The sequence below is a fragment of the Rhinoderma darwinii genome, chromosome 1, assembly GCF_050947455.1.
Source record: "Rhinoderma darwinii isolate aRhiDar2 chromosome 1, aRhiDar2.hap1, whole genome shotgun sequence".
In the NCBI taxonomy this organism is placed as follows: Eukaryota; Metazoa; Chordata; class Amphibia; order Anura; family Rhinodermatidae; genus Rhinoderma; species Rhinoderma darwinii.
This window is the reverse complement of record NC_134687.1, coordinates 91,927,702-91,940,839: the sequence shown is the minus strand read 5'-3', so window position 1 is coordinate 91,940,839 and position 13,138 is coordinate 91,927,702. Positions and strand designations below refer to the sequence as shown.

Below are 13,138 nucleotides of genomic sequence, written 5' to 3'. Positions count from 1 at the left end.
TGTTTCATGTATGCAGTCCTCAAAAGACCCTTTAGTTGTTCCCTGTATGATATGCGTTGTATTGTAGACAAAATAAATCATTCAGAAATGGCCTTCAGCAGTGATAGTTAAATCTGCAGCGTATTGGATACCCTATGACTTTTATTTCCAAGAAGGAATAGTTTGCAGGAATCTATTACATGCAAACAGTATTTGTTTTAGGGGTAAGGACAGCCATCTAGCACCAGCTAATGGGTGCAGGTGGCAGCCCTCCCGGGCCATCTTCAATGCATCCGCCAACAGCAGACACGGTCACGTTCCTGGGTGGAGATTTTGCGAGAGCGTGGGAACCCTCCTCAGAATTTTTCCAAGATGACTAGTCCAAATGCCTGTTAAACGAGTGGGAATTAAATAAAGCATGGAAACGTGACAAGTAACACTATTTGAAAGCTTTATTAACAATGAGAGGTCAAAACAACGGTTTAGATGAGGTCTAACAGATGTCTGTCTCATCTGGGAATGGTTGACAGAGAAGGAACTGAACTTGGAATTAAAAACTATTAAAACATAGGTGAAGAGTCCTGAGAGTGTGAAGTAAATCTCAGTCTAGGAGTGAAGCCTCAAGACCAGTGTCTATTTCTTGGATTCGGCTTGCGGATGGTTCTCTTGTCTCTAGTTTCTTAACTGACCCAGAAGATAAGGACAATAAGAAGACAACTACCACAGTATAATCTTGTTAGGGAGGTAGAATGGGAGGGTCACTGTTGCTGGGTGGCTATCCTTACCCCTAGAACAAATACAGTTTGCAGCTCATAGATTCCTGCAAACTCTTCTTTGTTCATCAGGGAGACAGCCACCGAGCACCAGCTAATGGGTAGAGTAGCACACACCTGGTGGTCGCTCTGAGAAATTCAAGATGTTGTGTTTCGAAAGAACACCAATAGAACTCCGAGGTTTTGCTAGAAGACAATCTAGCTGTACAGAGTATGGAAGCAAAGAAAATGCAGCTCCGATAGAATGGGTTTTGAAAAAATTTGGTATCTATGCCTGCACTTTTCCTCACAAATAAGATCCAGCCTTTAATTGTGTTAGCCAATGCTTTTCGGACCAGAGGTTTGGAAGTGATGAAAAGATTTGTAATCTCAGCTTCATGAGGGCCAGAAAGGGTATAATACCCTGGAAGGGTGTTAACTAAACCTAAGGAAGGTTCCTTTAGTTCCCTTAGTATCTCTAACTCTACTAGGGTCTCATCCAAATGAGAAATTTATGTTCTGTCCCTAAAAACTAGACGGAAACCTCCTGGTGTGACAGATAGCCATTTCAATAATATGGAAAAGAGTAAGCTCTGCTGTACGTGCTGCATGGTTATAGAAATAAGACATGCTAGCTTTATACCTTTTGTTCCAAACGTAGAAGTCCCTTTTGGTCATGGTGCTATGAAAATGTAATAGGGGATCAATTTCCCAGGTGTATGAGTATTTAGGGACGATTAGTCCTATAGCAGAAGTGCCCTTAATGAACCTAAGGTATAGTTTAACCTCGGTAAGATATGGTATTAATAAGATTAATGTAGAACCCATGGACTTAAAGGGGTTAGCCACCATCAGCATACAATTTCAAAAGTGCCCCAGACAATAAAGAAAGCCCTAATGAGTTATGAGGGCAAATTATGTAAATAATATATGATTTATGTAGCCTTTCCACCTTATCATGCTCCAGTAGCAGCACTCTCTCTGCAGCTTGTGTGGGCGGGACATGTAAAAAATGAAAGTAAAAATCCCAGCATGCAACATTCCCAGCACAGCACATCCTTCTCTGCTTGTCATCTTGTGAGAAGTACACCTCAGTCAGCGGCTGCTTCATCTCAGCTACCACTGTACAGCTGTATAATAAAGTGTACCCAGGGCCGGCCTTAGGGGTGTGCAGCCTGTGCCTTTGCACAGGGCGCATCACTCCAGTATGTTGCCTCCATTCCCCTGCTTGTTTCAGAAGCGCCCGGGCCCGGAGACTCAGCAGTCTCCTTTCCGCCCGGGCGCTTCTTCACTTAGTGGCTGTCACTACCGCTGTAGCAGCCAAAGCGGCTGCTAGCAGCGATACCGGGGCATGAGGGCGGTGGCGCCGCTTGCAACCGCTGCGGCTGCTACAGTTGCAGCGACGGCACTATAGCAGAGCAGGGAGGTATCTCCCTGCTCTGCAATCTACTAGCGCTACTGTAGCTCCCTGAAGGTGCGTAATCCATGGCGGGGATTCCGCTCCTGGAGCGCTCCACTTGATGTCTCTGTCCATATATGGACAGTGACATCAGGGGAAACTCCTTCAGCAGAATCCCGTCCACAGCGTTGCAGACGCTGTGACCGGGGATTCCACTCCAGGAGAAGCCAATAATGTCACTGTCCATAAATGGCTACAGACGACAGTAGCTTCTCCTGGAGTGGAATCCCCGGTCACAGCGTCGGCTACGCTGTGGACGGGGATTTCACTTCAGGAGTTTCCCCTGATGTCACTATCCATATATGGACAGAGACATCAAGGAGCGCTTCCTAGCGGAATCCCTGGCCACACAGGGATTCTGCTCCTCCAGGGAGTTACAGTGGCGCTATCTACAAGTGGGCTGTGTGCCACTACCTACCAGGGGGCTGTGGGCTGTGTGGCACTACCAACCAGGGGGCTGTGGGCTGTGTGGCACTACCAACCAGGGGGCTGTGGGTTTGTGTGGTGCTACCAACCAGAGGGCTGTGGGCTGTGTGGCGCTACCAACCAGGGGGCTGTGGGCTGTGTGGCACCTCCAACCAGGGGGCTGTGTGGCGCTACCAACCAGGGGGCTGTGTGGCGCTACCAACCAGGGGGCTGTGTGGCGCTACCAACCAGGGGGCTGTGTGGCTCTACCAACCAGGGGGCTGTGTGGTGCTCCCTACCAGGTGGCTGTGTGGTGCTCCCTACAAGGGGGCTGTGTGGCGCTACCTACAAGGGGCTGTGTGGCGCTACCTACAAGGGGCTGTGTGGTGCTACCTATAGGGGGAACCTGTGAGTGGTGGGCTGATGGTCATTTTACTGTGAGTGGGGGCTGATGGTCATTTTACTGTGAGTGGGGGGCTGATGGTCATTTTACTGTGAGTGGGGGGCTGATGGTCATTTTACTGTGAGTGGGGGGCTGATGGTCATTTTACTGTGAGTGGCAGGCTGATGGTCATTTTACTGTGAGTGGGGGGACTGATGGTCTTCAAGTGGTTTCTGCCTCTGACCTCCAATTGAAATTAATTGGAGGCATAAAATACCTGTGGCGCTCGTTTGGAGCTTTTTTTTCCTGTGTCTTTTGCATTAATTATCTAATATAAAATAGTACCAACTTGATAGACTTGTTTTCGTTCTGTTAAATTATAAGTTTACTGCCTGAAATGAACGATTAAAATAAATTTTAATTGATAATCATTAAAATGGGCCCTTACTACATGGAATACTACATGACAAACAGTGTTACAGGGTGTTACAGTCAGATCCCACTATCATTTTTAAAAATCAACTGAAGGGCATTTTAGGTCCTGCAAGAACTCTGGACCTTATTAGTGAAAAGGAGATGACCTTTATGTTAACTGACTTTCCCCAAATTGCTACCTTTTATGGTTTGCCGAAAATCCATAAAGGGACAGATCCACTAAAGGGTAGACCAATTGTGTCTGGTATCAACCGTCTATCGCAAAATGCCAGCTTGTATATAGACAGGATTCTGAGACCATTCGGGGTGTCACTCCCGTCTTACATTAGGGACACCATGGATGCTCTTAGAAAGTTGGATGGCATTAGATGTGATCAAGACGTACTATTGGCCTCCCTGGATGTTGAGGCACTGTATAGTTCGATCCCGCACGATCAGGGATGTCTTGCAATTCAATACTTTCTGAGTGGGAAAGGAACACAATTTGCAGCTCATAGTGAATTTGTTGTCTCTCTGCTTAAATTTGTTCTTGAGCACAATTTTTTCTTATTTGACCAGAAATACTACCACCAACTCAGGGGAGTGGCGATGGGGAGCCCATGTGCACCCACATATGCGAACTTATACCTGGGTTGGTGGGAAGAGGAGTGTGTTTTCAGTGAGAAAATGGAACAGTGGGCATCTCATGACATACTGTGGATAAGATTCATTGATGACATTTTAATACTATGGAAAGGGACTCAGTTTGAGTTCGAGGAATTCGTTGCAATCCTTAATGTGAATGACAAGGGTTTATTCTTTACATCGGAGATCAGTGTGAACAGAATTACATTTCTGGATATATTGATATCTAAAACCGCGGGTGGCAACATTCAAACTAGAATGCATCGTAAAAGAACGGCCACAAATAGTCTTCTCAGATGGGAGAGCTGTCACCCGATGAACTTGAAACGGGGGATTCCAAAGGGTCAGTATTTGAGGGCACGACGAAATTGCTCTACTTTGTCTGACATTCAAACATCAGCACGTGAATTAGAAAACAGATTCATAAATAGAGGATACCCGAGACATATTCTAAGAGGGGCTTACCAGAATGCCCTGGGATGTAATCGCGATGACTTACTTAATCCTAGACCAAAGCGTAGCGATGACAACCTTATCAGGGTCATTGGGACTTTTGATTCAGCCAGTGCGGAGGTGAGAGAAATCCTCCAACGCTACTGGGGAATTTTAGAAGCTGATCCTGACATAGGGAAGTTGGTAGGACATTCTCCCCTGATCACTTTTAGGAGGGGGAGGAATGTGAAGGATCATGTAGTACATAGCCATATGGGTGGACAGGATTCCCCTACTACTTGGCTGAATAGTAACCTAAAGGGGAGCTACAGATGTGGATCCTGCAAGGCGTGTGTTTCCATTCAGTGTAGCAATAGGTTCAAAAGTACCACCACGGGAAGAACATTCGAGAACAGAACCTATATTAATTGTCGAACAAAGGGCATTGTATACTTGATCACATGTGTATGCGAGAAACAGTATATTGGTAAAACCATCAGAGAGTTCAGGAGGAGGATCCGGGATCATATAGGGGATTGTAGAAGGAAGGAGGATACCCCGATATCTCGTCATGTATGGGAATTTCATAATGGGGACAGTTCTTGTCTCAGATTCCAAGGTATTGAACATATGAGACCTACAATGAGAGGTGGGGATATGAATAAAATTATCCTTCAAAAAGAGGCGCAGTGGATTTTTCGGCTGCGCACCACTACTCCCCTGGGCCTTAATGAACAGATCTCGTATGCATGTTTTCTGTGACAATTTTAGGGTCCTTCATCAATGGAATATCGGACAAATTGATTGATCCTTGAATCAGATTTTTCATCCTATGTATCAATGGAGGAACCCCTAGTTCGTAGACTCATGTACGTCAAGTGATTTGATTATGATCCATATATGTATAGGCTGTGATATATTAGAGTAATATACCCTTGTTCATTTAATTCCTGAATGGGGGCCATTGTTATAGATGTAACATTAGGAGGATGCATGTCTAATTGTGTCTACCCACCACAGTAAAGAGGCATAAATAATGCAATAAGTTGTGTGATTGAGCTGGTTGCCACGACAACCAGATACCAACACTATGTTCAATGGTGTATATTTATGCGCTAGGATTGCCTCTTATGTTTCAGTATTGTATCCCCATGTTGATTACTAGATCCGCTTCTCGGATCTCCAATGTTACTAGGGACGCTGGGCGTCTTGACTACACCTGATTGGCTGCCGATACAGGGAGGCGCGCCGCAGTCCAGACAGGTCATTAGTGACGTGTCGTATCTGGATTGGCGGTGGGCCGTGGGCATGTCACTGCAGGAGGAGGGCTAAAGCCGTTTAAAAGACCGGCACCTCGCCGGCTCGTATGCGACTATTACACCTTGGTCGTGCACATGCCGGGAGGTTTATTAAGCACACAACTGTACGACCCGGCAATTATGTGGAACAACAATTTGTAATACTAATAATCCCTGATGATGCTCCACAAATACTGGTGGTGCAGAAACGCGTAGGATTAGCGCGATATAGCACAAGAAACATTGAGTGAATGTGGGTCAGCAATTTTGCAACAAGGTGCATGCTACTTATCACCGGAGGTCTTGATCTCGATTGCTGACCATATCACTATACTTGGCTTAAAGAGCCGGACTAGCGCGGTGTAGCGTGGTACAGCGCAACTATCATTCAATTATTGTGGCTCAGCGAATATAATATAATAGGAGAGACTGGTCTAGGGGTTAAAACTACCTATTGCCTTTTAGGCCGTGTCTCTGCTGCTGACCTTATGATTGAGCCTGTTATATTTGGCTTTAAGGGCCCATTTTAATGATTATCAATTAAAATTTATTTTAATCGTTAATTTCAGGCAGTAAACTTTTTTTGTCTTTTGCATTAGCTTCAACGGCTTAAGAAAAAACATGAAAAAAAGTTTTGAGGCAGATATTTTTGCAGTTTTCGGTCTTTCTCGAAACAATTTTTGGTAGCGGTGTCCTGAGGAAATATTATTTTTCAAGTGTTACCTCGAGTCCGAAAAGGTTGGGAAACTGTACTAGGCTACAGGATCCCGTCGTGGAGCAGCTCAGTTCGTCATGAGAATGGGGCCTAGGTGAGTAAAATTTTTGTTTTTGTTTGGGTGCACTGTCTACAAGGGGGAGGTGGGGGACTGTATGGCACTGTCTACAAGGGGGAGGTGGGGGACTGTATGGCACTGTCTACAAAAGAGAGGTGTGGGGGGCTGTATGGCACGATCTACAAGGAGGAGGTGGGGGATTATGGCACGGTCTACAGGGAGGCTGTATAGCAAAATCTACAGGAGGGCACTATGCTATGTGGGGACCAATAAGCGGACATTATACTGTGTAGGGGTACTACAGGTGGCATAATACTGTGGGCTCAATTAGAGGACAAAATACTGTTTCCTTGAAGGGGTTGTAATATATTCTATTATTAAATATTACTATTATACTGTATGGGGGGCACTAAAGGGGCATTCTAATTTTTTTATGGGGCATTTTTTTTTAATGATGGGGTGGGGTGCCAAAAGATCATTTGCACAGGGCGCCATCTATCCTAAGGCCGGCCCTGAGTGTACCTCACTGAACACCCCAACAGTATCATAGAAATGGTGAAACTCCACCATTCCCGACGTCACTGCATCACGCTGGTCTGCACAAATGTCCTACCCGCAAGGCAATGTAGCGCTCCGTCCGTCGTGGGAATAGGGAAAGGTAAGTACAATGTTGTTTTGGGGGGAGGGTTGCTGTGTGGCACTATATACAAGGGAGGAGCGCTGTGTGGCACTATATACACAAGGGGAGGGTTGTGTGGCACTATCTACAAGGGGGGTCTGTGTGGCAATATCTAATAGGGGGGCTGTATGGCACTATCTACAAGGGGAGGGCTGTGTGGCGCTATCTACTAGGCGGCTGTGTGGCACTGTATACAAGGGGGGAGTACTGTCCCTCACTACAGGGGGGCTGTGTGTGGCGCTATCTACACGGGAACTGTGTGTGGCACTACCTACATAGCCACTGTATGTGGCACTACCTACATGGCCACTGTGTGTGACACTACCTACATGGCCACTGTGTGTGGCACTATCTACGTGGGCACTGGCACTTTATATGTGGGCACTGGCACTAGGGGCAGCTAAGGGGGCATTATACTGTGAGGGAGACACTATGGGAGCATGATACTGTGTGCGCTGAACCAGGTGTATATGGGCGGGAATTGGGCGGGATTTTGTGAGATGTGGCTTAAAAGGAAAAAAAGCTTGTCCCACTTTGTGATTCTTAAAAGTTGGGAGGTATGCCAATGTTGCGCTGTTACATTGCAACTATGATGGCAAATGTGGTTGCATTGAGAGCCACTATATACAACAAACACGACATGACAGTTGACAGGAAACCAAACCTGTTGAATTTATGTGAGACCACATTCACGGCTAGGACTACAAGGTGACTTCGCCCACGACAGCCATCGCATGACTATCAGAAGCACAAATAAAGAAAGCGAATGGGGCGGCATTGTGACTTGCAAGTAGCAGCAACTGCCATAACACAGTGGCAAAAAAAGGCAGCAGATTTGGATATCTTGCGACAGTCGTGTTTCAGTTGCGGCAACGTACAGGTCGCAACCCGACCCAAATCAGCTTTCATTAGTAGCAGTGCAAGCAACTCGACACGGCTACCTTTGGCTGTGCAACAGATGACGCGGTTAAAGTTGCCATGTAGCCCTAGACTTAATATAGACATAGAAGCATATACACACACAAATATATATATATATATATATATATATATATATATATATATATATATATATATATATATATACACATTACCGTTCAAAAGTTTAGGGTCACATAGAAATGTCCTTATTTTTGCAAGAAGAGCACAGTTTTTTTCAATGAAGATAACATTAAATTAATCAGAAATACACGCTATACATTGTTAATGTGCTAAATGACTATTCTAGCTGCAAACGTCTGGTTTTTAATGCAATATCTACATAGGTGTATAGAGGCCCATTTCCAGCAACCATCAGTCCAGTGTTCTAATGGTACATTGTGTTTGCTAACTGTGTTAGAAGGCTAATGGATGATTAGAAAACACTTGTGCAATTATGTTAGCACCGCTGTAAACAGTTTTGCTGTTTAGAGGTGCTATAAAACTGACCTTCCTTTGAGCTAGTTGAGAATCTGGAGCATTACATTTGTGGGTTAGATTAAACTCTCAAAATGGCTAGAAAAAGAGAGCTTTCATGTGAAACTCGACAGTCTATTCTTGTTCTTAGAAATGAAGGCTATTCCATGCGAGAAATTGCCAAGAAACTGAAGATTTCCTACAACGGTGTGTACTAATGCCTTCAGAGGACAGCACAAACAGGCTCTAACCAGAGTAGAAAGAGAAGTGGGAGGCCCCGCTGCACAACTGAGCAACAAGACAAGTACATTAGAGTCACTAGTTTGAGAAATAGACGCCTCACAGGTCCTCAACTGGCAGCTTCATTAAATAGTACCCACAAAACGCCAGTGTCAACGTCTACAGTGAAGAGGCGACTCCGGGATGCTGGCCTTCAGGGCAGAGTGGCAAAGAAAAAGCCATATCTGAGACTGGCCAATAAAAGGAAAAGATTAATATGGGCAAAAGCACACAGACATTGGACAGAGGAAGATTGGAAAAAAGTGTTATGGACAGACGAATCGAAGTTTGAGGTGTTTGGATCACACAGAAGAACATTTGTGAGACGCAGAACAACTGAAAAGATGCTGGAAGAGTGCCTGACGCCATCTGTCAAGCATGGTGGACGTAATGTGATGATCTGGGGTTGCTTTGGTGCTGGTAAAGTGGGAGATTTGTACAAGGTAAAAGGGATTTTGAATAAGGAAGGCTATCACTCCATTTTGCAACGCTATGCCATACCCTGTGGACAGCGCTTGATTGGAGCCAATTTCATCCTACAACAGGACAATGACCCAAAGCACACCTCCAAATAATGCAAGAACTATTTAGGGAAGAAGCAGACAGCTGGTATTCTATCTGTAATGGAGTGGCCAGCACAGTCACCAGATCTCAACCCCATAGAGCTGTTGTGGGAGCAGCTTGACCGTATGGTACGCAAGAAGTTCCCATCAAGCCAATCCAACTTGTGGGAGGGGCTTCTGGAAGCATGGGGTGAAATTTCTCCCGATTACCTCAGCAAATTAACAGCTAGAATGCCAAAGGTCTTCAATGCTGTAATTGCTGCAAATGGAGCATTCTTTGACGAAAGCAAAGTTTGAAGGAGAAAATTATTATTTGAACTAAAAATCATTATTTCTAACCTTGTCAATGTCTTGACAATATTTTCTAGTCATTTTGCAACTCATTTGATAAATATAAGTGTAAGTTTTCATGGAAAACACAAAATTGTCTGGGTGACCCCAAACTTTTGAATGGTGGTGTATATCTCATATATATCTATCTATCAGAGATATATATATATATATATATACATATATATATATATATATATATATATATATATATATATATATATCATCTCAGATATATATCTATCTCATGTAAATCTATATATATATCTCAATATCTGTCTCATATCTATCTATCTCATATATATATATATATATATATATATATATATATGTAACGCCCATGGCCACTGACTGTCGGGATCACTCACCCCCGATGGCCGCAGCCATGGATCTGTGAGCGCTGGGCCGCATCTCCTCAGGAGACGCCAGCGCTCACTTCAGCTTCGTTCTGCGGTGCCTTAAAGGTCCAGCGCGCGCATGAAGAAAATCTTTAATTAGCCCATACACATCCTGGACTAAAAGAAGGGCCCTGCCCCTTCATGGCCTGAGCGTTGTTGTGTTTACTCGTGTCAGTCGTTGCAAATGGTCCCTTAGTATTTTCCAGTTCCCAGTGTTCCTGCTACCTGTATCCTCTATCCGGTGCTACCTTGTTCCTGTGCCTTAGAGTGTTTGAGTCGTGTTGTGCCACCGATCACGTCTGCTGTGCTACATCATACCTGGTGTCTGCTGCCAAAGTCCCATCCGAACCTAACCAACGCTACTGTCTGAACTACCACAGGTACCCTTACTCGGACTATAGACATTGACTTGGTACTCTATTTGGCAAGCTGCTATCCCACTACGGCGGTACAGCCAAGTGTGTACACATACCCACTGATCGTGACTCTACGCTCAGGCCATGGACCCCGCTGGTTAACCCAAGACCATGACGACGTCACAAGTCGTGCAAACAGACCTGCGAGACCTTCAGTCACGACAGGACCAACTCCTCCTGGCAGTGAACTCCATTGCACAGCGGCTGGATGCGCAAGCTGCATTCCCCACAGCTCCTGTTCCAGTTACCCCGGCTGTTCCTCCTGCTACACCTTCTGCCAGTACCAGTGCTGATCCCCGATTCTCGCTGCCACTCTCGTCTCACTACAATGGGGACACGAGTACCTGCAAGGGATTTCTGAACCAGTGCCAGATCCACTTCACTCTACATGCCAGAGCGTTCCCTTCTGATGGCGCAAGGATTGCTTTCATTATCTTGCTTCTTTCTGGCAAGACCCTAGCATGGGCGAATCCTATTTGAGAACGTCAAGGACCAGAGACCTCTGACTTCCTGGGGCTCCTACGGAAAATTTGCACTGTATTTGAGCAGCCGGGACGGGTCTCGTCAGCAGCTGCCTCCCTGCTGAACCTTCGCCAGGGAGACTCTTCTGTGGGCGAGTACGCCATTCACTTCCGCACCTTGGTGGGAGAGCTGTCCTGGAACAGGCCCCAGTGGCTGCATTCTGGCAGGGACTGTCGTCCGAGATCAATAACGAACATGCTGCTCGTGATCTCCCTCTACCCTGGCTGACTTCATCTTGCTTGCCATCCGGGTTGACATGCGGCTCTGGGAACGATCTCAAGTGGTTCGTCGGGAGAGAATATTTCCTAGGCTGGCCCCCACTTTCCAGCAATCCCTGTTCCCCTCACCAGTTGGCCCACCTGAGGAGCCTATGCAGGTGGACTGGCTTAATTTATCCATCCTGGAGAAACAACACTGACGCACTTCAGGACTTTGTCTGTATTGGGGCCTCGGAGGCCATGTTGTGCTTCTGTGTCCACAAAAGCCAAAAACTCTGATGCCTAGGATTGGTTCGGGAGACAACCCTAGGCGATACAGCGCTGGATAAAAAAAAGTCTCCTCAAAACTGTCCATCCCCGTGACCATAGTGTCCGGCTGGAAGACCCACCGGGTCTCTGCCTATCTGGACTCTGGATCCGCAGTCAATTTTATCCAGAGAGACCTAGTGGATCTCCTCCAGTTGCCCACAGTTCCCCTTGAGACGTCTTTGGTTCTTGCCTCAGTGAACGGTTTGCCTCTGCCCGATTCAGTCGTATCTAAGACCAAACCGCTGAGGTTCCAAGTTGGAGCTCTTCACTCAGAGCTAATGTCTTTCCTCATCCTGCCCAGGGCCGTCAATGCTGTGCTGCTGGGTCTGCCTTGGCATCAACTACATACCCCAGTCCTGAACTGGAATTCCGGTGAGGTTCTCCAGTGGGTTCCCAAGTGTCTCAACCGCTGTCTGGGACAGATCCATCCAGCCCAACCTCCTCTTCCTCAGTCGTTAGCAAGATTACCCCTCACTACTCACAGTTTGCGGATGTCTTCAGCAAGAAGGAGGCTGAGACGCTGCCCCCACACCGGGCATATGACTGTCCCATTGAACTGGTTCCTGATGCGTCCCCTCCTCGTGGACGGGTATACCCTCTCTCCTTGCCAGAGACCCAGTCTATGTCCACTTATGTCCAGCAGAATTTGGAGAGGGGTTTTATACAAAAGTCCTTCTCCCCGGCCGGGGCCGGGTTCTTATTTGTTAAAAAGAAAGACATATCTCTTCGACCTTGCATCGACTACCGGGCGCCACAATCAAATTATGGTCAAGAACAGATATCCGTTGCCACTAATCTCTGAACTGTTTGACCGGATACGAGGAGCCAAGATTTTTTCCAAGCTAGACCCACGAGGGGCTTACAACTTAATCCGGATCCGCCAGGGTGACGAATGGAAGACGGCATTCAACACCCGAGACGGGTACTATGAATACCTGGTAATGCCCTTCGGCCTGTGTAACGCTCCCGCGGTCTTCCAAGAGTTTGTCAAGGAAATCTTCTGAGATCTCCTCTATGTCTGTGTCGTGGTTTACCTCGATGACATCTTGATCTTTTCTCCAGACCCGACGACTCATCAGAGACACGTCCGTCAAGTTCTGCGGCGATTAAGGGAGAATTGCTTATATGCCAAGCTGGATTAGTACGTGTTTGAGAGAAATTCTCTACCCTTCCTGGGCTACATCATCTCAGATCAAGGCCTCAAGATGGATCCTGAGAAGGTAAAGTCCGTCCTGGAATGGCTACGCCCTCAAGGCTTAAGGTCCATACAGCGCTTTTTTGGGATTTGCCAATTTCTACCTGCAGTTCATCCCAAACTTCTCTTCACTGACAGCGCCTATCTCTACCCTCACCAAAAAGGGCATGAATGCCAAGGTGTGGACTCCAGAGGCAGAATCTTCATTTAACAGCCTCTACCCTCCATCATCCTGATGTGTCTCGAAAGTTTTCTTTGGAGGTGGACGCCTCCTCGGTTGGTTCAGGCGCACTTC

General features: G+C 46.3%; 1 protein-coding gene across 1 annotated transcript in view; it reads right to left on the bottom strand.

Moving 5' to 3' along the window:
- The window catches only part of LOC142661658 (uncharacterized), a 92,577-nt gene that overhangs the window by 1,002 nt on the left and 78,437 nt on the right, over positions 1-13,138 (bottom strand). The window lies entirely within an intron of this gene.